Source organism: Sus scrofa, chromosome 7, assembly GCF_000003025.6.
Source record: "Sus scrofa isolate TJ Tabasco breed Duroc chromosome 7, Sscrofa11.1, whole genome shotgun sequence".
Taxonomy (NCBI): domain Eukaryota; kingdom Metazoa; phylum Chordata; class Mammalia; order Artiodactyla; family Suidae; genus Sus; species Sus scrofa.
In genome coordinates, this window is record NC_010449.5 from 50,461,956 (window position 1) to 50,488,113 (window position 26,158).

Sequence of the window (26,158 nt, forward strand, 5' to 3'; positions counted from 1 at the left end):
GATCTTGCCTTTTCACTGGTTATAATAACTTATAAAAACCTTGTTTCCTTTCTCAAACAACCACACCACACACGATGGGGATCACTAATTCTGAAAGATACTGCAAACTCAGTATAAGGAAAATATGAATGTGACAGCTTTCCCTCTACATTCTTCAAATGAACCCAACTCTGCCCCCCAAAAGAGTTAAAATGGAGATAGGATCATTAAATTTAAAAGAAAGAAATTTTAGAAAGTCTTTGCATTGCCAATCTAGACTGTGTTCAACTATAAATAATACTAACTATAGCAGCTTAAGCAAATAGGGGTTTATTTTTCTTACATGGTAAGTAGTCCTATGTAGGCAATCCGTGTCCCAGGAATTATCTCTCTGTCCACTCCACCATCTTAAGCACATGCTTTTATTTGATTACATGTTGCCTCATGGTCACAAAAAGGCTGCTCCAACTCCAGCCTCAAAACTGTGTTCCAGGCAGCAAATTTAAGTGCAGCATAGGGAAGAGAAACAAATGCAAAATGAAATGAAAAGGAAGAGAACTAAAACATTTACCAGAAATCCTCAGCCAACTTCTGTTTGTATTTCATTGTCCACAATTCGATCACTTAGTCATCCCTACCTCCAATGTAAATTAGAAAAATAAGGATTTTATCTGGATTTATCCCAGAGCTGGCATTCTGTTAATGAAGCAGGAAGGGAGAGTGGAAGTTGTGTAGACAACCAGAGGTGTCTGCTGTGTGTGTGTGTATATATATATGTGTGTGTGTGTGTGTGTGTGTATAAAATTATATATATGATTTTCAAGGCAGAGTTCAGAGACAACATGTTTATCTATAGCTATCAGCAGGGATTCTGATCACAGAATGTTCCCCTTGTGATATCAAATATCTAGCTATATTAAAACCATCTGAAATATGTTCACATTCAACAGATGTTTGGCATGTTAGAACCCCCATCTGCATGTGCTGATTTTGACCTAGCCATCCTTAAAACAAGGGCTCTCCAAGTTATTGCATTAAATGAATTAAAATGAAGTCCAAGGCTCTCCCTATATTAGAGCCAGCGAATTGTGTCAAACCATGGAAAGAATGTTTGGAATGATCTGTGAAATAAGGCAAATAATTTTGTTTTATTTGTGATATAGTAAGAATTGTTCTGAACTAGGTGCCAAAGCTGGAATTTTTGCAAGTGGAAGGTTGATCTATTAATTGTTTTTGAAACCCCAGGGTTAGTCATGCTTGCCCAGCTCTACTCAGCTTGGGACCCTCAACTGCCACATCTCAAGAGAAGGAATTTCAGATCCATATGGAAGCTGACTGAAAATCCAACCTTCTCCAAGGATGAGGTTTGGCTAACTGAGTTTGCTGTGCCTTTATGCAATTATTATTTTTTTAACGTCCAGATTTAGTTGAGACCCTGGAATTTTGATTGCATCTGAAGTTTACACAGCTGGCATTCATTTCTAGCTACTAAGATAAATGGCACCACTACCTGCTACCTTTCCTTCTATAAGAACAGAAGCAAATACATTTAGATGAGATGAAATTTTTTGTTATGGGTTTGGGAGAGGCAAACCAACTTTTATTGAATACCTACCATGGACCAGATCCTGTGCTAAACTCTTTATATATATATATATATATATATATATATATGTTTGCCTTTTGTCTTTTGTCCTTTTAAGGCTGCACCTGCGGCATATGAATGTTCTCAGGCTAGGGGTCTAATCCGAGCTGTTGCTGGTGGCCTATGCTGGAGCCGCAGGAACGCCAGATCCCAGCCACGTCTGCGACCTACACCACAGCTCACAGCAACGCCAGATCTTTAACCCCCTGAGCGAGGCCAGGGATCAAACCCGCAACCTCATGGTTCCTAGTCAGATTTGTTTCTGCTGCGCCATGACGGGAACTCCAACTCTTTGCATGTTTGCACAGTAAAACGATACCTTCATTTGTGAGTCCTTTGGGAAGAGAAAATTTTCAGGACGAGGTCAGCCATGCTTAAAAATTCTAAATCAGTCTGAAAGGTTGAATTGTACTACCACCCAGCTAAACAGGATTTCTGTACTATCTTTGTGACTAAGAGGTCAATGTCATCCAAAAATCTCTGTGGTTAGCCTTGTTCAGCTATTTCTCTTCAGGCCTTTGTGGTTTTTCCCCTCATGGTGAAGTTTCTTCTCTAATTCCTTCTAATTTATCTGAAATGGAAAGATAGTATGTATTGTTTTCTTGACAAATGTGTGAGTATGTTGGGGCGGGTCCAATTTAGTTTGATATTTCCAATTTTTTTTTTGTCTTTTTTTGCCTTTTCTAGGGCCACATCCACAGCATATGGAGGTTCCCAGGCTGGGGATCAAATCAGAGCTGTAGCCACCGGCCTACACCACAGCCACAACAACGCGGGATCCAAGCCGCGTCTGCGACCTACACCACAGCTCATGGCAACACCCAATCCTTAACCCACTGAGCAAGGCCAGGGATCGAACCTGAAACCTCATGGTTCCTAGTCGGATTCGTTAACCACCGAGCCACAATGGGAACTCCTTTCCAAATGTTTTTAATCCGTAATTGTGGGATAAATCTTTGTCCCTATTTTACATTCTTAACCCTTAAGGCACATAAGTCAGAAAGTCGGACCAGCAAGTTCCATAAAACTTTCTAGGTTCAGAAAATTCTTAACTAATACAAAGAGCTCCAGATCACAGAAAATAATAGAAAACTCCTCCAACTTATTTTACCAGCTTAGAAAAACTCCTATAACAAAGCCAGACAAAAAAGAAGATTGTATATTCCTTCCCTTACAACTATAAATAGTCTAAGCAAAATGTAATCCAAGCAAATACGGTAGCAAATCAAAAGACTATGGCAACCAAAACACAGCCCCCAGAACACATGAAAGAGTCAGACTTAGGAATTCTAGTAATATAATTTAAATTTACACGTGAGACTCATACATGACTTTCTTTGGAGCAGAAGAGAAGAGGAATAGGAAGTTCATTATCCAGTTGGGCTGCTAGAGATAAAGAATCCAAGTTTCTGGAGTTCCCGTCGTGGCACAGTGGTTAATGAACCTGACTAGGAACCATGAGGTTGTGGGTTCGATCCCTGGCCTTGCTCAGTGGGTTAAAGATCCAGCGATGCTATGAGCTGTGGTGTAGGTTGCAGATGCGGCTCGGATCCCGCGTTGCTGTGGCTCTGGCATAGGCTAGCAGCTACAGCTCCGATTAGACCCCTAGCCTGGGAACCTCCATATGCCATGGGTGCAACCTTAGAAAAGGGAAAAAGACAAAAAAAAAAAAAAAAAAAAAAAAGAATCCAAGTTGCTGATCTCATTTTTCACCATGTTGGCAAAATTTTAAAAGATTGATAATATCCAGTGTAGTTAAGCAGGTGGGGCAATGGGTACCTTCATACTCTAATCAGTGAGTGTATATTGGCACAATTTTCACAATGGGCAATTTAGCAGCTACCTGTCAAAAAGTAAAATATATGTACCCTACAGCCATTCAACTAAGTAATCTATCCTATGGAAATACTTGCAAATGCATATAAAGATAAATAAAAATTCCCATTTCTGTATTGAATAAAAATAGAAAAAAACCTAAATGTCCTTCAAAAAAGAAATAGTGATATGAATATCAATGCATTCTTAAAGTGGAATGGTCCATAGAGATTAAACAGAATGAGGTAGTTTTTTACAAATTGGCAGTGAGATATCTGAGACATTTCGTCGAGTGATTGAGAATTTGCAAAGCAACAAATATAAACGAGAGTTCTGATTCTATATATAAAACCTGTCCTTGGAGGAGTTCCCATTGTGGTGCAGCAGAAACGAATCCGACTAGGAACCATAAGGTTGCAAGTTCGATCCTTGGCCTTGCTCAGTGGGTTAAGGATCTGGTGTTGCCATAAGCTGTGGTGTAGGTCGCAGATGTGGCTCGGGATCCCTAGTTGCTGTGGTCCTGGTGTAGGCCGGCAGCTGTAGCTCAGATTAGACCCCTAGCCTGGGAACCTCTATATACCTCGGGTCCTCGGGTGGGGCCCTAAAAAGTTGAAAAACAACAACAACAAAACCTCTCCTTGAGTGTGCGCACATGCATGCACATGCTAAACTTTAAAAGTGGTTGCTTGAGGATACAGCAGTGGAATTCATTGGGTGATAGGGAATAAATGTGAACTTTCACATTTTATATCAGTATTGATTGCATTGTATTGCTCCAAGTATGCATTACTGTTGCAATGGAAAATAAGGCAATACAAAAGAATATAGTAAGAATTTCAAGTCAGTGAGAAGGACCTGTTTTTGGAAATTTTGCCTCTCAGTCTCTAGCTCACTCTAGACAGGCTAAGGGAAGGGTTTGTTAGAAGAACATGATTCACTGTTAACTTAGAGAAAGAGATTCTGTGCTTTCAGGAAAACCAATCAGCTTCGGTACTTTTCATTTTCTGTAGGCATAAAAAAAAAAAAAAAAAAAAAAAGGAGTTCCTGTCGTGGCTCAGTGGTTAATGAATCCAACTAGGAACCATGAGATTGCAGGTTCGATCCCTGGCCTCGCTCAGTGGGTTAAGGATCTGGCATTGCTGTGAGCTGTGGTGTAGGTCGCAGACGCAGCTCAGATCCTAGGTTGCTGTGGCTGTGGTGTAGGCTGGCAGCTACAGCTCTGATTCTGTTCCTAGCCTGGGAACCTCCATATGCCGCGGGTGCGGCTCTAGAAAAGACAAAAAAACCCAAAAACTAAAACAAAAACAAAAAAACCCAAACCAACAGTCTAACACCTAAGCAGATACCAGAATAGAAATATTAGTGTATAGGGAAATCGCCTTTGCTCAGGAAACAGCTCAAGATAAGGGGTCCCCAGAGACCTAAGCTTGGAAGAGCCTGGGAGATTGTTCTTCGGAGATAAAATCTTCCCTCCACTCACTTCAGCCCCCTGGAAAATGGGACCTTGATGTGACTTGGGTGGGCTCTTCTAAGTCCTTGGTGGCAAGTTCAGGGGTGTCTTTGAGAGTACCTTGCAGCCTTAACAACAGATATAAAACCAGCCCCAAACATGTGGGTGCCTCAGGGAAACTAATATGATTTTACCCTTCAGAAATAGTATTCTTTAAATATTTGTTTTATGTCCATTTATTTAGAGTCTGAGCACTGTAGGGGAAAGGTAGCGACGTCTGCACATGGTGGGCTATGAGCAGGCTCTTTTCCAGTGTTCTGAGTAATTTAGGTCTGACTTCAAAATTGCACAGACCACTCAGCGAAACAAAGACCCCTCCGTGATGACAGCGGCCCTCCTGACAAGACAATAAAGGAACTTGCTTCTGAAGAGTCCAACCCCAAGCCTAAGCGGCTCATGACATATGTTTTTCCAACCACACTTGTTACTTGCCTTGAATGAACTCTGGCACATGGAATTTTATCCATCTTTGTCGCATGTGTCGTGGTTGCATTAGTTTTCCATTACTGCGTCACAAATCCCCACACACTTTGGAAGCTTAAACAACATGCATGCATTTACTGTCTCAGTGTTCTCTGAAGGCTAGAATCCAGGCACAGCTTCATCGGATTCTTTACTCCAGGTGTCAGCCAGGCCTGGGATCTCATCAGAGGCCCGACTGGGGAAAGATCCACTTCAGAGCTCCCCTAGGTTGTGGCAAAGTTCATCTCAGGGCTGTAGGACTGAGGTGCCTGCTTTCTTGCTAGCTGTTGGCTGTGAGTCCCTCTCATGTCCTGGAGGCTGCTTGCCGTTCCTCGCTACATGGTCCCTCTCCATTGCCTTTCTCACGACAAGGCAGCTTATTCAAAAAGAGTGATGTCTCCATATATTTGTACACACACATATACACACACACTGGGGCATGGTGACAGGTGTAACATCTTGTCACATCATCATTGTCTATTACTTTATGTTAGTTTGAGGCAAGTGAGAGGTTTCACTCACACTCAAGGGGAGATGATTATAGATTTGAACATCAACACTTCAATGACTAGGGCCACCCTAGGGATGATCTTCCATGGTGGGGTGGTTTGGGTACCCATTATATCAGTGTCCTAGGAACCCACTGACTGGTCTACCCTTTCATCTGGTTCTGGAAGGATGCTGAAAGACCGGGTTAAATTATTCCCTCTCCCTAGATTCATGACAACTTCTTCTTTCATTCCTTAAAGATTAATGTGTTCACTTAAAAATGAGGATGGATTTTCAAATTTTACATAACTTAAGTCTTTTAGTAAAGACAAGTATCTGAGCATTTTTCTTGATCTTTGCTTCTGAGCAATTGCTCTTAATATTTATCTATAAGTCAACCTGGCTCTGTTTTTTCCAGTTTCCACTGAAGGGTGAAACTCCTTCATCTCAGGGCATTTGATACCATTGTAAATGAAATCTCTGGAAATGCAGCATGATGTGGTAAGCATCCATTAGGCCTCACTTTTACTTAAAATCACAGGTTGCAAAGTATCATGCTTCAACTTAAAGAAGTAATGGCTACAACAAACAATCCTGATAGTGATCCCTAGAGAAAGGAAGGAGTATGCCCCCATGACATGGGCACCTTCTCAAGAGATGAAAGTTTTTTAAATGAGGAGGCAGGATAACTAATGTTTCCATGGGTAAAACGATCATTTCTTTCCATAGAAAGAAAAAGCCTCTTGGCTCTCAACAAAGATCAGGAGATTGAAATTGAAGACAACAAAATGAATAAACATGGAAAGGATATCTGGGGTCAAAAAGGATAAATCCATTCCCCACATCACAAAAACCCTCAAAAATAGAAACAGGACACCATGTTAAGGAACAAATCTTATTTATCCAAAGGAGACAAAGGCTCCACAGAGGAAGCCAATAGAGGACATATTAGCACAGCATGGACCTCCCTGCAGTGGCCTTTTAATGTCTTTGGCCTGGTAGCCTAAGGTGGGTGGTGGCATTGCGCTGCCCTTTGTTTTATACACCCTACCTACCCCTTGGATTCCAGGTGGGAGTGCCACGGTCAATAATTCTGTTTTACCCCATGGGTCCACAGCCTATGGTCACTCATGGCATCGACCTGCCAAATGGCTTCCACCTCAATCTCTTGCCTCTCTCAGTGACCAAAGGGATTTTTTTTTTCCTTTGGTAGTTCTTATGGGGACATTGTCCACTTCACATTTGTTGGACCATAGTCTGGTTGGAATTTCTTGTAAGACTGGAGGAAGTGTCCATCAACAATGTCCTCAAGGTGTCTGTGCCATTGTGGCTTCCCTTCCTACTTCCCAGCTTTTAAGTAGATTTTGCATTTCTTTCTATGTTGGCAATTTCAATGGGAAAATGAGAGAAGAGGCAATAAAAGTTTAGTTCAAATCATCATCTTGAGCCGGATGTTGCGAATTCATTTTTCATTGACACCCTATTTTTTTTTTTTTTGGTCTTTTTAGGGCCACACCTGAAGCATATGGAGATTCACAGGCTAGGAATTGAATCGGAGCTGTAGCCACTGGCCTACACCACAGCCACAGCAACGTGGGATCCTTAACCCAATGAGTGAGGCCAGGGATTGAACCCATGTCCTCATGGTTGCAAGTCAGGTTAACCACTGAGCCACGATGGGAAGTTCTCGACACCCTATTTCTTAACTGTTTACTTATTCCTTTTTTTTTTTTTTTTTTTGGACACTTATTTGGCATGTGGAAATTCCTGGGCCAGGGTTCGAACCTGCACCACTGCAGTGACCCCAGCCACTGTGGTGGCAATGCCAGATCCTTAACCCACTACACCACAGAACTCCTGTTTGTTTATTCTTGAATGCAAAAAGGGAAAGAATTTACTCTTGAATGAAGAGAGGAAAGGTCCATCCTTGACATCTATTTGCCCCCAGATCATTAGAAGACACTTACCGAGTAATACTGTACCACACGGCTTTCCTGTGTGCGTGCCCATTGCGGCCATCTGCAATGTGTGGGTGGGACCTGGCTAAGGAAGGATCTTAGTCACCAAGCCACCTCACTTTGGTGTGTGTTGACAGTTTTCTATATCAGAATATCAGCCTACCCTCACCTCCATGCTAGGTACATGGTGTGGCCACAAGGAATCTCATCCCCAGGGTTACTGCTGCCAACTTGAATGATGTCCCATAATCCTCGGGATCTCAGGTGCCCCTGACATTAGCCGATGGTTCTCCAGCCCCCAGCACTTACAGTTAGTTTACACAATGATCCAGAAAAATCCCCTAGTCCTGGAACCATATCTGCCAACCTAACCCAGAGGGTCAGGTTGGTAAAGACATGATTCATACTGAAGAAATAAGTGTTCAGCTTCTTTGCAACAGTGACATTGGCTTAAAAATTGAAAAACTGTTAGGAGAAAAAAATAGAAATATAATTGTAGTGAATTATTTAAATGCACCAATTTCAGTTTACGGGAAAGAGGAGGCAAAAGCAAACGGAGTGGGAAGAACTTAAACAATACAATTAATTAATAGACAAATGAACAGCTACATTTTTTAAAGCAGACAACATGCATTTTATTGCAGGATCTTGGTAGTGCCTAGGGATTTTATTTTGATCATGAAATAAATTTTAATATATTTAAGAAGCAGAAGTAATAGCACATTCTTTGACAAAAGCAAAACAGGTGCTGTTAGAAAAATTAGACAAAAAACAATTCTTCTATCATTTGCAAAATGAAAAATTCTGTTAAATAGGCATTATCATTATTTTTCTGACTTCTGGGGAAGTATCAAATGTAAGACAACCTGATTTTAATAGCAGATTTTTTAGGGTTTTTGAGACAAGCTAATGGTACTTATTCTTGCATTTTCTGTAGATTTGAGTCAGAAATTGATGCTAAATACTTTTTTAAAGTTTACGTATGCACTGATATCCTTACGTGTTCTTATGGTTTCTTTAAATTGTAGTAAAATACACATAACACAAAGTTTACATTCTTAACTTTTTTTTTTTTTAATGGCCACATGTAGGGCTTATGGAAGTTCCAGGCCAGAGCCAAAGTGGTATCACCACCTTTTCACCCACCGCCGAAGGCCAAGGATCAAACCTGCACCTCTGCAGTGACCTGAACCACTGCAGTCAGATTCTTAACCCACTGTGCCACATCAGGAACGCCTGTTGTTAACATTTTTAAGTGTACAATTCATTAGTGTTAAGTACATCACTTTGTGGTGCACCCAATCTCCAATTAAACACCACCTCTCCACTTCCCCCGGTCCTACTTTCTGTCTCTAGGAATTTGGCTACTCCGGGCGCCTCATATATGTGGACTCATATAGCCCTTATTCTTTTTGGATTTGCCTGTTTCACTTAGCTTACTGCCCTCCAAATCCATATCTGTAATGTTAAATATATTTTGAGAGTGCCTTGCCATGATTGTTTTTCTTATTTATAGTTACATATTTATTAATACGCTGCCTAACAACCTAACTTTCATATTTGGATTAACCCCTTCTTGGTCACAATATTCTTGTAATACCTTCTTGAGTTCAATACAACTATACTGAATATACGTATGTTATGACTCGGCTTGGGTTTCTTCTGGCTGTTATCTTTGGATGGCAGCTATGCCCACCATGATACCCCCAGCCTTTTGGTTATTTGTGAGGTATTGTTGTTGAGGTTTGCTTCATAACTGGGCAGGTGTCCATTTTTTTTTTAAATTCATACTCTGGAAGAGTTAATTCATTTACCTAATCCCTTCCTAGGACACATGTCTTCCCCCTGATTTATTTCTAATTTGATCTCTATGAATTCTTTTATGGCTTTTCCTCATAAATGTTATTATTGTTTTGCTTTCCTAGAGTGTATTTTCTTTGTGTTGTGGTAAATGAGGAGAGCATTTCAAGTTATCTTTTTCCGATTATAGATTCGGCATGCTTCCATTGGTTTTCATAGGTAATGTTCTCATTTTCATAATCGTTTATTAATGTATGTGTGATTTCCTCCTTAACTTACCATACTTTTTGACTTTAAACGGGCTACTTTTGAAGTGTTCATCGTGGCTCTGTGGCTAACGAACCTGACTGGACTCAGATTCAATCCCTGGCCCCACTCAGGGTATCTGGTGTTGTCATGAGCGGTGGTGTAGGCCAGCAGCTACCGTTCCAATTCGACCTCTAGCCTGGGAACCTCCATATCACCATGGGTTCAGCCCTAAAAAGACCAAAAAAAGGGGGGGGGGCGTTTTCTCCTACGCAAACATTTTCAGAATTGGATTGTGACATAAATACACAAGACTGAGAGCAAATATGAAGAAATCAGTTAACATCTTTTCCATATAACTGGTGGATGCATAGGATCTGTTAAATAATTCTTTGTGCATATTTATATATTCAGAATGTCTTAGAATTAAAATAATTTACATGCTTAAAAAAAGAATAGGCTAAAAAGTGAAGTATGGAAGGAAGTTGGGAAGGAGGAAAAAAAACCCATCTAATCCATCTGTTCTTTTCACTGATGAGGAAACTGAGGTCATTTGAGAGGAAATTACTGGTCAAAGAGCTTGAGTATTTTTATTTATTTATTGTCTTTTTTGTCCTTTTAGGGCTGCACCTGTGGCATATGGAAGTTGTCAGGCTAGGGGTCAAATCAGAGCTGTAGCCGCTGGCCTACACCACAGCCACAGCAACGCCAGATCCAAGCCGCATCTGCAACCCACACTCGCAGCTCATGGCAACACCGGATCCTTAACCCACTGAGCGAGGCCAGGGATCGAACCTGAAACCTCATGGTTCCTAGTCAGATTCATTTCCTCCATGCCAAGATGGGAACTCCGAGCTTGAGTATTTTTAGGCCAAGATTTTAGAGGCAAATTGTCTATGGAGCATGTTCTCTGAAGTGAGTGGCTCTGCAAGGACAGGGGGAGAGGACGGAGAAAGACAAAGGGAGAGGAAGGAGAACTGAGGCTGAGCTAATCCACCAGGACCAGCGCTCTTCAGTGCATGTCTTTAAATTGGTGCAAAAACCTACAAACAGCTGTATCACAGGCTTCCCAGGGTGCCCCACCCACCACCATTATTCATTTCTTTAAGATGAAAGCACTGGAAAATTCTAGGACACTAGTCTTTTGGGAAGGTTAGCGTCTTAACCTGGCAAAACCTTTAAAACCTTAGCCTCAGTTTATTTACTAGATATCACTGCACACTACATTTCAGGACCCAGGTTAAATAGGATGCAGAAATGTTAACTTTTAAGAGGGAGAAAAATGGGTAGGAAAAGTTCATTGCATGTGAGTCCACCATGCTGGTCTGATTTGGGGATGTACTGGGAGTGTGGAAAGGAAAGATGAACAGGCCACAGACGCCAGAATTTAGCCATGTCACATGGTTGCTGAATCTGGACCCGGGCCAGGGCCGGGGGCACAGTCCGTTTAGGGTCTGACTTCACTGCACGCCGACCGTGATGCAACCAGACTTGAGAAGTCACCAAGGCTTTGTTCTGTTTTCCCAACTGCAGAAAAGCCCTTCTTGAGCAAATGAAAATTTGTTAAAATATCAGAGCAGGAAGAAGTCTTTAAAAGGAAATCTATCATGAGCTACCTAGCTGGAATGATATCTAAATGTTTTTTTTTTTCAATTTAATGTTGGGAAATTAAAAAGAAGAAGAACATGAGGTATTAGAGATAGTCTTTGTTTAAAATTATGGCTGTTTTAACTTGCCGAAGTCTTGACTCTCTTTTATGGCTTCTTTTGCAGCAGGAGAAATGAAAAATAAACATGATCAGAAATGTGTATTTTTTAAATGGCAAAACGTTAAAATCACGAGTTGATGAAAACGTTTGGGAAAGTAATCAAATGCAGCTGGTGTTTTGTTTTGCATGTTTAGCAGTAGAATTCCTTTATTTAGATGCCGTCTTATGGGGAAGCTGGTATGTGAAACAGTCATGAGTAGAGTTTCACCAGTTGCAGGTAGAGTTGGGGACTAAGAAGCAGCTCATTTGGGCTCTGTATCAGTCAACTTTTGCTACAATAAAGCTGTATAACACATAACCCCAAATTCTATTTTTTTTTTCAGGGCTGCACCCATTGCATATAGAATTTCCCAGGCTAGGGGTCTAATCGGAGCTACAGCTACCGGTCCACGCCATAGCCACTGGCCTATGCCACAGCCACAGCAATGCCAGATCTGAGCCGCATCTGCACCCTACACCACAGCTCATGGCAATGCCAGATCCTTAACTCACTGAGCAAAGCCAGGGATCAAACCTACCTTCTCATGGATGCTCGCCAAATTCGTTTCTACTAAGCCACGACAGGAACTCCATAACCCCAAATTCTTCGTGGCTTACAACCACAGATATTTCTTTCTTGCTCGCAGGTCTGTGAGATGGCTGTCATGGTCCTGTTCCAAGTTGGGGAAGAGGTTTAGAATTTTGCTCCATTCGTATTCTCACTGTAGGACCAGACTTAAGGACCGTCTCCCACGTAGGACTTGAGGTTCTCATGGCAGAGAACAGGAATGCGTGAGGTTAAAGCAGAAACATGAGATACAGGCTTAATGTTTCTTCCCAGAACTGGCACATTGCCACTTCCACACAAATTCCATGGGACAAAGCAAGTCATGTGGCCATTGCCAACACCAGTGAAGTGGAGAAGTAAACTCCTATAGAAAGATGGGCAGAGCATTTGCTAAACTAAAATATTCTCTACTTGCTGTGGTCTGAGAGTTCATGTGTCCTCCTAAAATTCATATGTTGAAACAAAACCCCAAAAAGGGATGGTATTAGGAGTGGGGCCTCTAGAAGGTGATTAGGTCATGAGCGTGGCGCCCTCATGGATGGGATTAGTGCCTTTATCAGAGGGACCCCAGAGCCCTCCTTTGCCTCTTCCATCACGTGAGGTCATAAAATTAGAAGTCGGTGACCCAAAAGAGGACCCTCACCCAACCACACTGCATCCTGATCTCAGACTTCCAGCTTCCAGAACTATGAGAAATACATTTCTATTGTTTATAAGCCCATCCAGTCAATGGTATTTTGTTATAACGACCAAAGGAGACTAAGATACCACCATTCCTATGGCCTTTCAATCCTCTCCTTAGAACTCTAAGATACCAAGGAGTAGAGTTTGAAAAACAGTGACCCAGTCCAACTCCCTCCTTTTTACAGATGCGTAAATGAGATCAGGAACTGTTCAGGGCGGAGCCTGCAAGCATCCCAGCAAGTTAGTGGTACACCTAGAAGCAGAACACAATTTTTCTAACCCTTTATTCAGAGCTCAATCCATTGGAAGACTGTTTCTCTCTGCTAAATGATAATGGTCCAATATTTAAGTGCTTAACTCTTTTTTAAATATTTAAAAACTTGAGACTTTAGGCAAAACTTATCACTATAGAGGATGCAGTGAGACTATTCATTAACTTGTGCTGGGAGCGGATCCAGCCCACTAACTCACAGCCTCTGATTTTGTTGATGTCAAAAACATCTCGGCAAAGATTTGCTGCCAAACCCAATCATTGGGCTTCATCTTAATGTCCCTTGGGATGGAAGATGGAATGAGATTTTGGAGGAAACAAAGGGTTTTATCTTGTACTTTTGATTTTTGTTTTGTGTTTTCAAGTGTGTTTGTTTTCATCTGAGACATTTTTCTGGTGCATATGAAGAACCCCTCACGGTGCTGTCCTAGAAAAATGACATGGAAGTCCCAATAAGCTCAGGCAGAGCCATAGACAAACACCCGGGAAGGAAAGAACAGCCAGTTGATATTTTCAAAGATTCCTTCAAAGACGTTTTTCTTCATGCAGTTAGCAAACACTTAGAGAAGTGTCCTGAACTTTTCTTTCTGTCACTAAAGGTCTTCACACCAGCCTGCAGATTTTAGAGCACTGGAATTTCCTGAATCCTTAACCCTTTCTTTAGAAACAGGGGTAAAAAATCAGTATTTCTCACCAACTGGCAGAAGAGTTAAGCAAGGCTTTCACCTCTCCAGCTATTAAACAGCAGAAAGCAGTGATCCCAGACTTATTTAAAAAGAAATGAGTTTCTGTGTTTTGGATAGAGAAATTTGGCTGCTAACAGACTGATCGTTCTTTGGTGCATGTCGAGCCCAAGGTCCTAGGAGGGCATCTTCCTAAGGATGTTAGGAAGGATGTTGACAGTCATGTGTTCTTTCTTCTCTAGAGGCAGAAGGCACCATCTTCACTCTCTGACTTGATGTTCCTGTGATCTGAAGATCTTGTAAACATGCAAGAAGGAAATCTCAATCCAGAGTGGAAGTACGTATCTCCCTTTGAGTGACCAGAGACATGGGAGAGGCAGGGGAGAAAACTGACAATGAAAAGCAAGACCAGAACAAGTGATTTTCCTGGTACCTATGACCTTCATCCCATAGGGCAAGATGCACAAAAAGAGAAACCCCACTTTTGGAAAAAACAATCCAACCTTCTCCTGAGTAGCTCTCACAGCTAATACACCAACACTGACCCAAAAGCAATTGAGTCTAGGATCTAGCTGAACCTCCAATCATAAAACAACAACAACAACAACAACAACAAACCCACCAAAGCTTAATATTCTAGATCTATGCAACCAAAGAGGATGCTCTAATGCCTAGGTATTTGTGACCTTTTGTGTCCCTTAAATTTCATCTGTCTAAACCCGAACAAAACATAAATTATTCAGCAAGACATCATCTTTGTTTCAGAATTAACTTGGGAACCCCATTTCATTTCTGTGGCTCATTCAATGGAAACTACATTCATTATGATAACCCAACGGGCCCTTTAAGATCAAATCAGTATTTTATTATTTTTTTTTTTTTTTTTGTCTTTTTGTCTTTTGTTGTTGTTGTTGTTGTTGTTGTTGCTATTTCTTGGGCCGCTCTCGCGCGGCATATGGAGGTTCTCAGGCTAGGTTGAATCGGAGCTGTAGCCACCGGCCTACGCCAGAGCCACAGCAACGCAGGATCCGAGCCGCGTCTGCAACCTACACCACAGCTCACGGCAACGCCGGATCGTTAACCCACTGAGCAAGGGCAGGGACCGAACCCGCAACCTCATGGTTCCTAGTCGGATCCATTAACCACTGCGCCATGACGGGAACTCCCAAATCAGTATTTTAGATTTAAAAATCTGATGTAAGAAATCACCTAGCATAACTTGAATTTAAAGATACTTAAAAATCAGAGAGAAAAGGAGTTTTTCTTAGTATGGTAGGCAGAATTCTGACACGCCCTCTAAGATTCCCACCCCCTGATGTTACAGGTACAATGTCGTCTTCTCCTCTTATGGGTAGAACGGTGACTATGACGGTTTTTACTTTTGTGGTTATGTTATATTGTCTGGGAAAAGCAGACAGAATTTTTCAGGTGGAATGTAGATCCCTAATCAGTTGACTTTAAGTTCATCAAGGGGAGATAATCCTGTGTGAGGCTGACTTATTCAGGTGAGTTTCCAAAAGAAATAGGAGATTCTAAGCAAGAGAGCATCTCTGATTGACCTTGAAGAAGCAGACCACCATTTGCAGGTAGGGCCCCGTGACAGAGAACAATGGGCTTCCTCAAGGAGCTGAGGACAGCAGGCCTACAACCAAAAGGAAATGAATTCTGCTAACAACCTGCATGAGCTCAGACAAAGAGATTGCAGCCCTGGTCAAGATCTGTTGTGACCCTGAGCAGCAGACCCAGCTAACCCATGCCACACTCCAGACCCATAGACGGTGCAATAGTAAGTTTGTGTTGTTTCCAGCCAAGTTTATGGTAATTCACTACAGAGCAGAGAAAATGAATACACTTAGATCAAACATTGAAGATGGGCAAATCTCTTTATTGACACTTTAGTTTCCTTCTGGCTATTACAATGCTGAAAGACCTCACCTATTCCCCTAGAACACAAAGCAAAACTGTGACCTCCAAAAGAGCCCAGAACCCTTGAGATGGAGTCCCCTGAACTGTTACTACACTCCGCTGGGGTGGCCGCAGCCAGACCCCAGTGGAGTTTATAGCTTTAACCTCACAAGATTAGGGCAGAAATCACATTGACGCCCCTGGATCCCACACATCCTGCAGAGGTGGTTTGCTGAAACGCTTAAGAAAACTTGGGATTTGTCGCCAATATATAAAAATTCAAAAGATTTTATACAAGCCTTAGAACTTCTGCCTTTTCTTGAAAACTTGGGAGGGGTGACAACCTGAGGCCCATAAGACCCGAGCTGCAGTGCCCTTTGCAAATGGGGCAGTCATGGCATTCCCCCTGCCTCCAAACGGTCGTGCACCTGGACTGTTTCACTCATTAGCTTTAAATGTCAGGCCTGAGGAGACTGCCGGTTTGGCACATGCTTAGGACCCTGTCCCTGCAGGGAAGTGGTTGACAGATCAACATGGAGAAGTCGGACGCGAGTCCCTATTACACCGGCAGGGCCATCAGCCTTTCTTCCAGCCATGCTCTGGTGTGGGGGCCTCAGCCCCTTCCTGATCTGGCAGTGGGAGCAGGAGAGGAAGGGGAGGAGACGATGGAGTTGGCTGCCTGCCAGGCAACTCCTGCTTCTCAGAGCAGGTATTAAGGTAGCAGCTGAGCTTGGCTGGAGGGCTGAACAAAGAACAAACTATGGGTGCCTCCTGCCTGGGGTTCTCAGCTTGCCAGCAGCCAAGGCCAAGGAGGGCAGGCTGCTACCCCCACACCTGATTGCCATTCATTTCCAGCCAGGCAGTTCTTAGCAATGGGCTACCGGAGCTGTGCATCAGCTAGAAACACAAGGTCCCCATGAGCTGGCCAAGCAGAGAGGGAAAGCAGGGCAGAGAGGAAGGCTTCCCTAGCTTGGTGCACACAGCATCTTCCACGCCAGGCAGGAGCGATGCTTTTCATAGCTGCGCATCCCCGAGCTCAGGCAGCCTCTCGGCATCCTGCTCCAACATTTCAGGGCCAAGCTCCCGGGAGAGGAATTGTCTGGCATCAAGGATGCATTGATAAAACGCAAACCTTGTTCTTGGCTCACTTAGTCTCACGTGCTCCAAATGGCCTTTGTCTGGGTCCTCCCAGCCTGCACCATTGCTGAGAGAAAGCTGGGCATCCCACCAGCTGCCAGGTACCACGGAGATGGAGGCAGAGGCAGAAGCTGAGGAGCCCGCTGGTGGCAGCGGCAGAAACAACACTGCCCAGCTTCCCAGGAGGGAATGGTAAGGGGGACATGCAGGCCTGGATGCTACGCTGCCTGCTGTCCCAAAAGCCCTTCCCCTAAGTTTGCAAGGGCTGGAGAGAGAAGGCTGGAGGGTCCCAGGTCCTAACCAAGCCAGGCTCTGCTCACTCGGTCAGCAGCAAATGTTTCACCACTGAACAGGGGGCAAGGGCTATTGACAAGGAAGATTAAAAGGGTGTGACTGGGATGGATGTGCCTTTTTGCCAGGCAAAGATGCCCATCCCTGCTCTGCCGGAAGCCCCCCACCCCCATCAGGGCTGCTAGTGCAATTAGAGCTAATAATGGCCTTCTGTTCATTCCCTGTGGCCTCGCCCTCGGGCCTGTCCTGAAGGCCGGTTTTGGGTTTATCTACAGGGCAAAGTTGTCCTGCGGCCATTTTGGCCCAGAGCCCAAGTCCTCATCTGTCAAGTAAAGGGGTGCCCGCAGCTGCGATGTGAGCCCTCTCTGATTCTACAGGTCACCCCAGGACCTCGCCTCCCCAGATGGCCGGCCCTGGCAGTACTCTTGTGTCTTCTGTTCATCTCCCTCACATTCAGCAGCTGGTGAGCTCCTGGGTCTTGATGGAGGAGGGCAGAGAACCAAGCCATTGCCCTAACCTGAAGTTAGGTGCCAGAATGGACAGTCTAGCCTGGACATCAGCAAAGGAAGAAAGCCTTCAGGTGGGTAAGAAAATGCATATGAAAGCAGCATTTAAACTGTACAGCGCAATGCAAAGGCCCCAAGCTGTGATTAGTAATACTGCCTCTTCAGCGCTAGAACCAAACACTTAATGATGCACTCAGTCTCCAGTGCATTTGGGGCTTACAATCCTATGTACTTTGCACGCCTTTGCCTCGGGCTTCTATTGTCTCATTGATGCTGGGGACTAGCTCTTTTTTATTTTTACTATTTTGCATTCAAGGGCCACACCCACGGCACATGGAAGTTCCCAGGCTCTGGGTCAAATCAGAACTGCAGCTGCCACCCTACACCACAGCCACAGCCACACCAGAGCCGAGCCACGTCTGTGACTTACACTAGAGCTCACAGCAACGCTGGATCGTTGACCTACTGATCGAGGCCAGGGATGGAACCTGTATCCTCATGGCTACTAGTTAGGTTTGTAACCCACTGAGCCACAATGGGAGCTCCCAAGACGAGCTCTTTAGAAGGCAGTGGCACTTGGCTAGAGCAGCAGAGGGGGCCCCAGACGGGAATGCAGCCTGCAGGGTTTTGCTGCTTTGCCTCTGGACCTCCAGGAGCAGGTGTGAGGCTTCTGATGCCTCCCAGGGGCCAACCTGTCTCTTGCACAGCCTGGGCTGGGCTCAGTCCCCTGGGCTGGGGAGAGAGGTCCTCTCTTGGGTTTTTTCACCTGTGATTTCTTTGATTCCCATTCTAGAGCTTTGTCTTTTCAGCATGCACAGCAGCAAGGAGTAATCAACAGAGAAACCCCTTAATTACATGTGCTCCTCCCTCGCTTGGCGAGCTGCAGTAGTTACCCATCAGAGCCCTCGTCTCCCCCCCCACCCCCGCCCCCGCCTCCACCTCCTAAGTGAGTGACTCCCTTTCCCAGAAGCCAGTGCGGCGTAAATCCCTCTGCACTATCTTCCTCTCCTGATCCAGGACCCCCTTTGTTGTGACTGAAAGGAGAAACACAGAACCTGCATGAACCAGTGGTTGAGGGCCTTGTTCTTAAGGGGGGAAAAAAAGAATCAGAGTTTTAGATGATGTTCCACATTGGAATGTGGTGTCTGTCTTGGAATGGCTGGCCGGAGACGTGTGTGCAAATCTCCATAGAGGAGCCGCAATTCTTTCGAAGTATTCCTTGTCTCTCGTTTTCACCTTTAAAGGTACTGACTGCCAGCACATTTTCTTCTCTCAAGGACTTACAACTGCTCTTGTCCCTGAGTCACACGTGGTTCTTGATTCATTCAGTAAACACCCCTGATGGATTTCCATGGATCGAGGATAAGAACACACTAGAAGGGAGGCACTCTTTACAGGGAAGAAAAAAATCCTCCCAACTCTGTTGCTTTTGTAGGACAATGCAATTCAAAAACATCTTCCCAGGACAGGGGGATAATACGGGGAATGAACTGTGGCCAGTGCTCAAGTCTGTGGAACCTGCATAACCTGTGATTTGGCATTGCAAACACATGGATTAGAATTTTTTTTTAAAGTATTGAACAATAAGCTGATTATTTCACATTTTGAAAAGTCAGTTTCAAAGTGTCTCTCTCTCTCTCTTTTTTTTTTTTTCCTAATAATCTGCAAAAAGAGAACCTGGAAAGGAATAGAAATTCCTTCCTGGAAAACATGTACCCCTTCCTGCCCTCCCTCCACCCCCGATAAATAACATGAGCACACAGTGATTTGCCAACAGCAGCTCCAGGCACGAGGCACCACATCTGTTACTGAGACACTGGAGAGACAGTGGAAAGCAAGCTGGCTGCCTGCCAACCCTCAGACTCCAGATTTTTGCTGACAAGGCTGTCAATAAATGGGCAGATGGCACCAGCCCTGCTGGCAGGAGAGTTCAGTTAGCCCAACACAGGACATTATCTCAAATTCATGGTGCCCTGGGCTGAGCCCTTTGTTGGGCCATTAAAACCAGTCCTTGCTGGAGAAGGGAGAGCAGGACGATGAGGAAATCAGAAGGCACTGGCTTCGTTTAATGAGATTAACGGAGCCGCCCACAATTGGCAGGCCAAATCAGATTAGCCCCTGTGACCGTGGAAGACGTGGGGGGAGCGGGACCTCATTCACACATTGCATTTTACGCCATTTAAACACAGGGATCCAGTCCTCGGGAGTTGTGCATGCCCCTGCAAAGAGAACTTGACCTGAAATAAACACTCGCCAGGAAGGATCTGCTAGTCTCCTCTGTAAGCATAGCCACTTGCTGGCTGGTTTTATAAGCGCTGTGTGCGCTTACTGAGATCAATGCCAGCAGCTGTAGATGAAAAGCTGATGTGGGCGCCCTGTGCTACCAAACCCTGGCCGGAGAGTCCTCAGAGATGTTCTCTGGGGGTGACGTGGGGACAACACCCTTTGAGGGAGGGAACCATGAAAGCTATGTAGAAGTTGGCAGTGGTTTGCAGAGTGATGGAAAGAGCACCGGCTACGACAGATCTGCAGTGTGAGCTGGAACAAGTCATTTCCCCATCTATAAATTGGGAGCAATAGCAAACCACCGAGAGCTGCTGGAAGTAGAGAGTGAGATAGTTTCGGCACGTGCAGAGCATTTTAGGGTTACGATGGGCTTTCACAGACAAAGACCACAGTTGTCACCTGGGGGCGGTTGTGCCCTCCATAGCATCTTTGGCGACATCCACATATAGGATCGGCATCTAGCGGGTAGAGATCAGGACGGCTGCCCAATATCCTACAACACACAGGACAGTCCTCCACTACAAAAATTATTCAGCCCCAAATATTAATAGTGCCCAGGTAGAGAAATCCTGCTTTAGACAGGTGTGGGTCAGAGTCCTTCCTATACCTTCAAAATTCAAGAAAAGAAAGAGAGCTGGCCAGGTGTGGATACTTGTTCCTAGTATCTGTCTCTGTCCAACTTCCTTTTCGTGTCACTGTTCCAAATGTTATGTGCCGTTTTTGACTCTTCACTCAGCTGCTGGTACCCCCACTATCTTCCAGCTCTTCTTATAAATCAGATTTAAAAATTTTTTTATTAAAGTATAATTGATTTGTAATCTTGTGTCAATTTGTAAATAAGATTTAAATCATGAAGTATCACCTCCATAAATGGCTTCATAGTTTAGTTTCTCATGATCGATGAGAACATACATTTGCCCAGTAACTGGACCTAGAAAATGTTGAGTAGAACTGGGGTTTAAACTTGGCAGTTGAGGGAGTTCCCACTGTGGCTCAGTGGTAACGAACCTGACTAGTGTCCATGAAGAAGTGGGTTCGATCCCTGGCCTCGCTCAGTGGGTTAAGGATCTGGCATTGCCGCGAGCTATGGGGTAGGTCGCAGATGAAGCTCAGATCTGGTGTTGCTGTGGCTGTGGTGTAGGCTGGCAGCTGCAGGTCTGATTGGACCACTAGCCTGGGAATTTCCATATGCCATGGGTGCGGCCCTAAAAAGACAAAAAGAAAAAAAATTATAATAGGCTGTTGGAATCTAAGTTGTAAACAGGATTTAAGGGATTAAGAGGAAATGAAGGTGATTTCAGAGGATATGGTGTTGGGGGTTGAGATCTAACTGCAGATATACTAAGGACCTACCTCCTTGACATGACCTTGACATGACTTCAAGACCTTCAGGATCTACGTTCTCCCCACCTCTCTAATTCTGTACACTCACCAGCTGCTTCTCCAACCCCCCACCATGCTCCTTACCCCCAGCTAGGTGAAACCATTCTTTGCTCCCCCAAAGACCTCAGACTTCTTGCCTTATCCTCTGCCAGTCAAGATTCCCTTCTCCACATCTTTGATCTAAGAACTTCTACCTGTTGTCCCTCAAAACACAGCTCGTCTGATCTTCAAGTCAGAATGAGTGCTCCTTTAGCCCCCCGCTCCAATATGGTGAAGCACCGCTGCATTGTGATTCGCAGGCTAGCTTTTCATCCTCAAGTCTGTGAATTCTTCAAGGGCTGGGGCTGAATCTGATTCATCTTGCCCCATTCCAGATGCAGCGCCTTAATCAATGTTTATAGTCCACACAATGAAACCAATGAAAGCCTGTCATAAAATCAACACCTCGATTTTTAGTGGGGGGAGCCACACTATTTCTTATCCGAACCTGGCATTGAAAGCCAAGGTACCTAAGCCCGTGATTAGGGAAGGGTGGCCGGGTGTAATGCCATCAAGGGCTAGATGATCTACCAACACCTTCCCCATTTCCGCTCCAGAAATCATCACCCTCCAAAAGGCTGTTCAGAACACGTGAACAAAGGAAGTATTTTCCTTCAATCACTCATGACACAGGGAAAGATAAAAAAGAGCAGCTTCCCCTTATATCTCTTTAATTCGTACCTGAAGTAGCCCGAGGGAATGGATATCTGATTCTGAGTCTCCCCACCCGAAAAGAACAATGCTTAAGAACTTGCAAATGTCAGAAGAGGCTAAGGCTTGTGGCTCTGTTTGATCTATGGAAAGGAACTATAAACAGGAATAGGTTCTATTAACTTCACACCAAAGGGAGTCGCAGTTCCTCCTTTTCAACAGCAATTAACATGGCCATTTTATGTTTTGTTGAGGTGGACTCTCTCCATTAAAAAAAAAAAAAAAGGCAGAAATTTGATCTCACAGAGAATTCTGGCAGAAATAATCAACTCCTCTCCCCACTTCCTTTCCATAACTAGAATCAAAAATACCTTTCATCCCTTTGGTATGCACAGCCTAGATCCTCCTGTGCAGGGTGAAGTCGGCTCAGCAGTGAATGCGGTGCTGGTTCAAGGTTGGGAGGAGTTGGACAAGGGTGAATGTGTGGATTTGGGGAGCCATCCGTACGTCAGCTTCATCCCCCTCTTGCTTAGGGGAAGTGAGCAAAATCACAAAGTGAGACAGATTTTCTTTTAAGAAAAACTTACTCCTAACTGCAAATGCGCTGGGGATGAGAAGCACAGAGAGGGCAAACCCTTTGGTCAGAAAGAGAGGAGATTGGGAGTGTGGAAAGTAACATGATGTCTTTTCTATCCAAGGAAATCTTGGTTACCCCATTTTGCTCTGGTTTCGGCTGAAACGCCTTCCTGCGACCCCCATCTCTTTACCTCTTCTCCCAGCAACAGTTTCAATTAGCCAACTGGGGAGAATGTGCACCCTGACCTGACCAATGGGAAGGGAACAGGTACCTCACCTGCGTTAGGGATAAATAGGGAGGGTCTTTTCTTCTTTGTGGACCTTTGGAGGACCCGTGCCCTTCTGCAGAAGTAAAGAGCCTTGTCGAGATCTCCCCTTATCCACATGTCTCACTTTTCAACACTGATGACCGGAGCCAGAGTCATTTTATTTCCCCAACAGGAGGAGAAGCAGAGACCTAACTCTGGTCAGCTGTCCTGCCTGGTGCATCCACCTGCTTCCCCTCCAACCTGGTCCCTTCTCAGGAGTCACCCAAGAGAGAAAAGCCAAAGAATTGAAGAGCCAGTTGGGCAAATGGAAAGAACTGACATCCCCCCTCCCCCAACCCTGGGCATTTGCCATGCCTCTGTGATGGGAAAAGCAGAAGCTTCCCACTGTGTCAATTATCAGGAAAACCACAGGAAACCCTTTAGGATGCCTTATTGGCTCTAGGCTGCTTCAAACCTCCCCCTCCTCCTCCAGAGGCTGGGGTGTCCCCCACCTCCATGCTTTCACTTTTTCTCCTTTAAACAAAGCTAGTCACACATCTGCCTCTGGGAGCTGCTTTAATCTAGGGCAGACATAGCGTGAAGCTGAGGGGCCATGAAAAACTCCATTATGACCCTCTGAGGGGTCTCAGCTTCCTCATAGGACAAAACACAGGGTCCCCAAGCTTGGGGGCACTCAAAAGTGAATCTTTACGTGGAAAGCTTTGCCACCAAGCTCCATTTCTCTTCCTGCATCTCATCTTCTCCTCCTGGGGCTCCATCCTCACTCACGCCACCACCTGCCAACATGGTTTCCTCTATTTGAGTTTGTTTCTCTTTGGCATGCATGCCTGCAGTTTTCAAATGGGGCTATTCAAACATCACGAGGGAATAAAATGAGAACCAACACTGATGGTGCCTTACCTGCCAGGAACTCTGCCCTTCCTGAGCATTTTTAAAATTTCATCTGTGCTGCAACGACATGGGGCAGATGTGTGGGACTTCAAGGCTTCTCCAAGGAAATAAAACTCAGAAAGCCTCTGGCCAAGATAAGAATTACCAGACCCTTATCACCCCACCTGACTCACCATAATTGCGACAATGTGCCTAAGGACCTCCCCACCCCAGCAACTGCCCGCTCCTTCCTGCCCCCCTACTAGGAAAAGTATGTGATTCACCTTGCTCCTATAGGGGCAACCTATGTCCCCAACCAACCAGCAAGAGTATCCAAAGACCCCGTTCTTCCCCAACCAATCAGCAGGTGAACAGGAGTATGGCAAGACCTCTCCTTGAACTCCTTTGTCTTTGGCCTATAAAAACAGACACGACCATGCACGCAGGCTCAGCCCTCCCTGATTATCAGGAAGTCAGCCCACTGCATTAAAACTGTCCCTTGCCTCAATAAACTTGTCTTTTCTACACATTTTGGTTTAAATCTGGAAAATTCTTTTTCCACCCGTGTGCAGAGATCACACTAAGGTGCCACCCCTATTTTACAAACGTTGAGCCTGAAAGGTGGTAGGCACTGGACTGCCACCAACCCCTCCTCTCTTGTCCAACTGCATCTACCTTCTTTTGAGCAGCCTTTCTCCCTGTCCCCTCCAACAGGCATGGTATGGAGTAGTGGTTAAAAGCATGGATCTGAATTGCCTGGATTCTAATGCTAACTTGCAATTTACTAGGCTGTGTGACCCTGGACAAGTCACTTAACCTCTCTGTGCCTTAGTTTCCTCATCCCCATTCTAGGGATGCTCTCCAGAGTACCTCCCTCATGAATTATCTCCTGGTGTTGTGATGAAGATTAAAGGAGTTAATTGTGAGTACATGTTCTGGAGCATTAATTGCCACAGAGTAAGTGCTGTGAGTTTGGTTATTGTTATTTCAGAGGGAGGGGAAGTGTATCACATCACCCACCTCCTTGGCCACCGCTGACCACTGCATGACTCATGCAGCTAATTAGGGTCTGCCCCTTAGGGTTTTTCTCAGTGGACCTGGGCCAGGACAATCAGTCCCTCTCGGGTGGCACCCTCCTGAGATCCAAGATATGGAAGCTTCATCCCAGATGGGCTGAGTGGTTCTGACTAATCAAAACCAGGAAGAGAGGAGAAACTTCCAGGAGTGTTCCCAAAAGTCTGATAGTCTCTACGTCAAGGTGTTTCTGCTATCCGGGGTACCCCAGAACTTCATCCCATCCCAGATGCCACCCCTGAATCCTATGGAAGCTTACTATAGTACCTACTAGTGGCAATAAAAAGTAGCATTTCAGGAGTTTCCGTAATGGTGCAGCAGAGACGAATCTGACTAGGATCCATGAGGATGCTGGTTCAATCCCTGGCCTCACTCAGTGGGTTAAGGATCTGGGGTTGCCATGAGCTGTGGTGTAGGTTGCTGATGAGGTGTTGCTGCTGTGGTGTAGGCCAGCAGCTATAGCTCCGATTTGACTGCTAGCCTGGGAACCTCCTTATGCCATGGGTGCGGCCCTAAAAAAGCAAAAAAAAAAATATATATATATATATATATATATATATATATATATATATATATATGTATGTATGTATGTATGTATATCATTTCATATCTTCAGGGTGAAGATTGTCCTATTAAAATAGCTGTGCCTTGTGGCAAGACCAAACTCTGCTTCAGGACACTGTAACACAGATACATAGTTTGCAACTGTTTTCCCCCATTCTGTATGTTGCCTCTTCATTTTATTGGCTGTTTCTTTCGATGTGCAGAAACATTTTAGTTTGATGGGGCCCCACTTTTTAATTTTTGCCTTTGTTGCCTGGACTTAAGGGGTTAATATCCAAAATACGTAAATAACCCATACAGCTCTATAACGAACGCACAAACAATTCAATTAACAAATGGGCACAGAAACCGAATAGATGTTTCTTCAAAGACATACCAATGGCCCACAGGCGCATGAAAAGATGCTACACTCACTAATCACCAGGAAACACAGATTGAAACCACAGTGAGACATCACCTCATACCTGTCAGAATGGCTATCATCAAGAAGGTAAGAGATTAACAAGTGCTGGCAAGAATGTGGGGCTGACACTACCTCTGTAATCATAATGCAACATAGAAATGTATCATATTTGTTGATACATTTTAAACTTACACTCTTATATACTTTAAATTTACGGATTATGTCGAGCATATCTCAATCTTTTTTAAAAAGATACTGGCCTCGCTCAGTGGGTTAACAATCTGGCATTACTGTGAGCTGTGGGGCAGCCCGGTGTCTGCAGCGCTGATTTGACCCCTAGCCTGGTA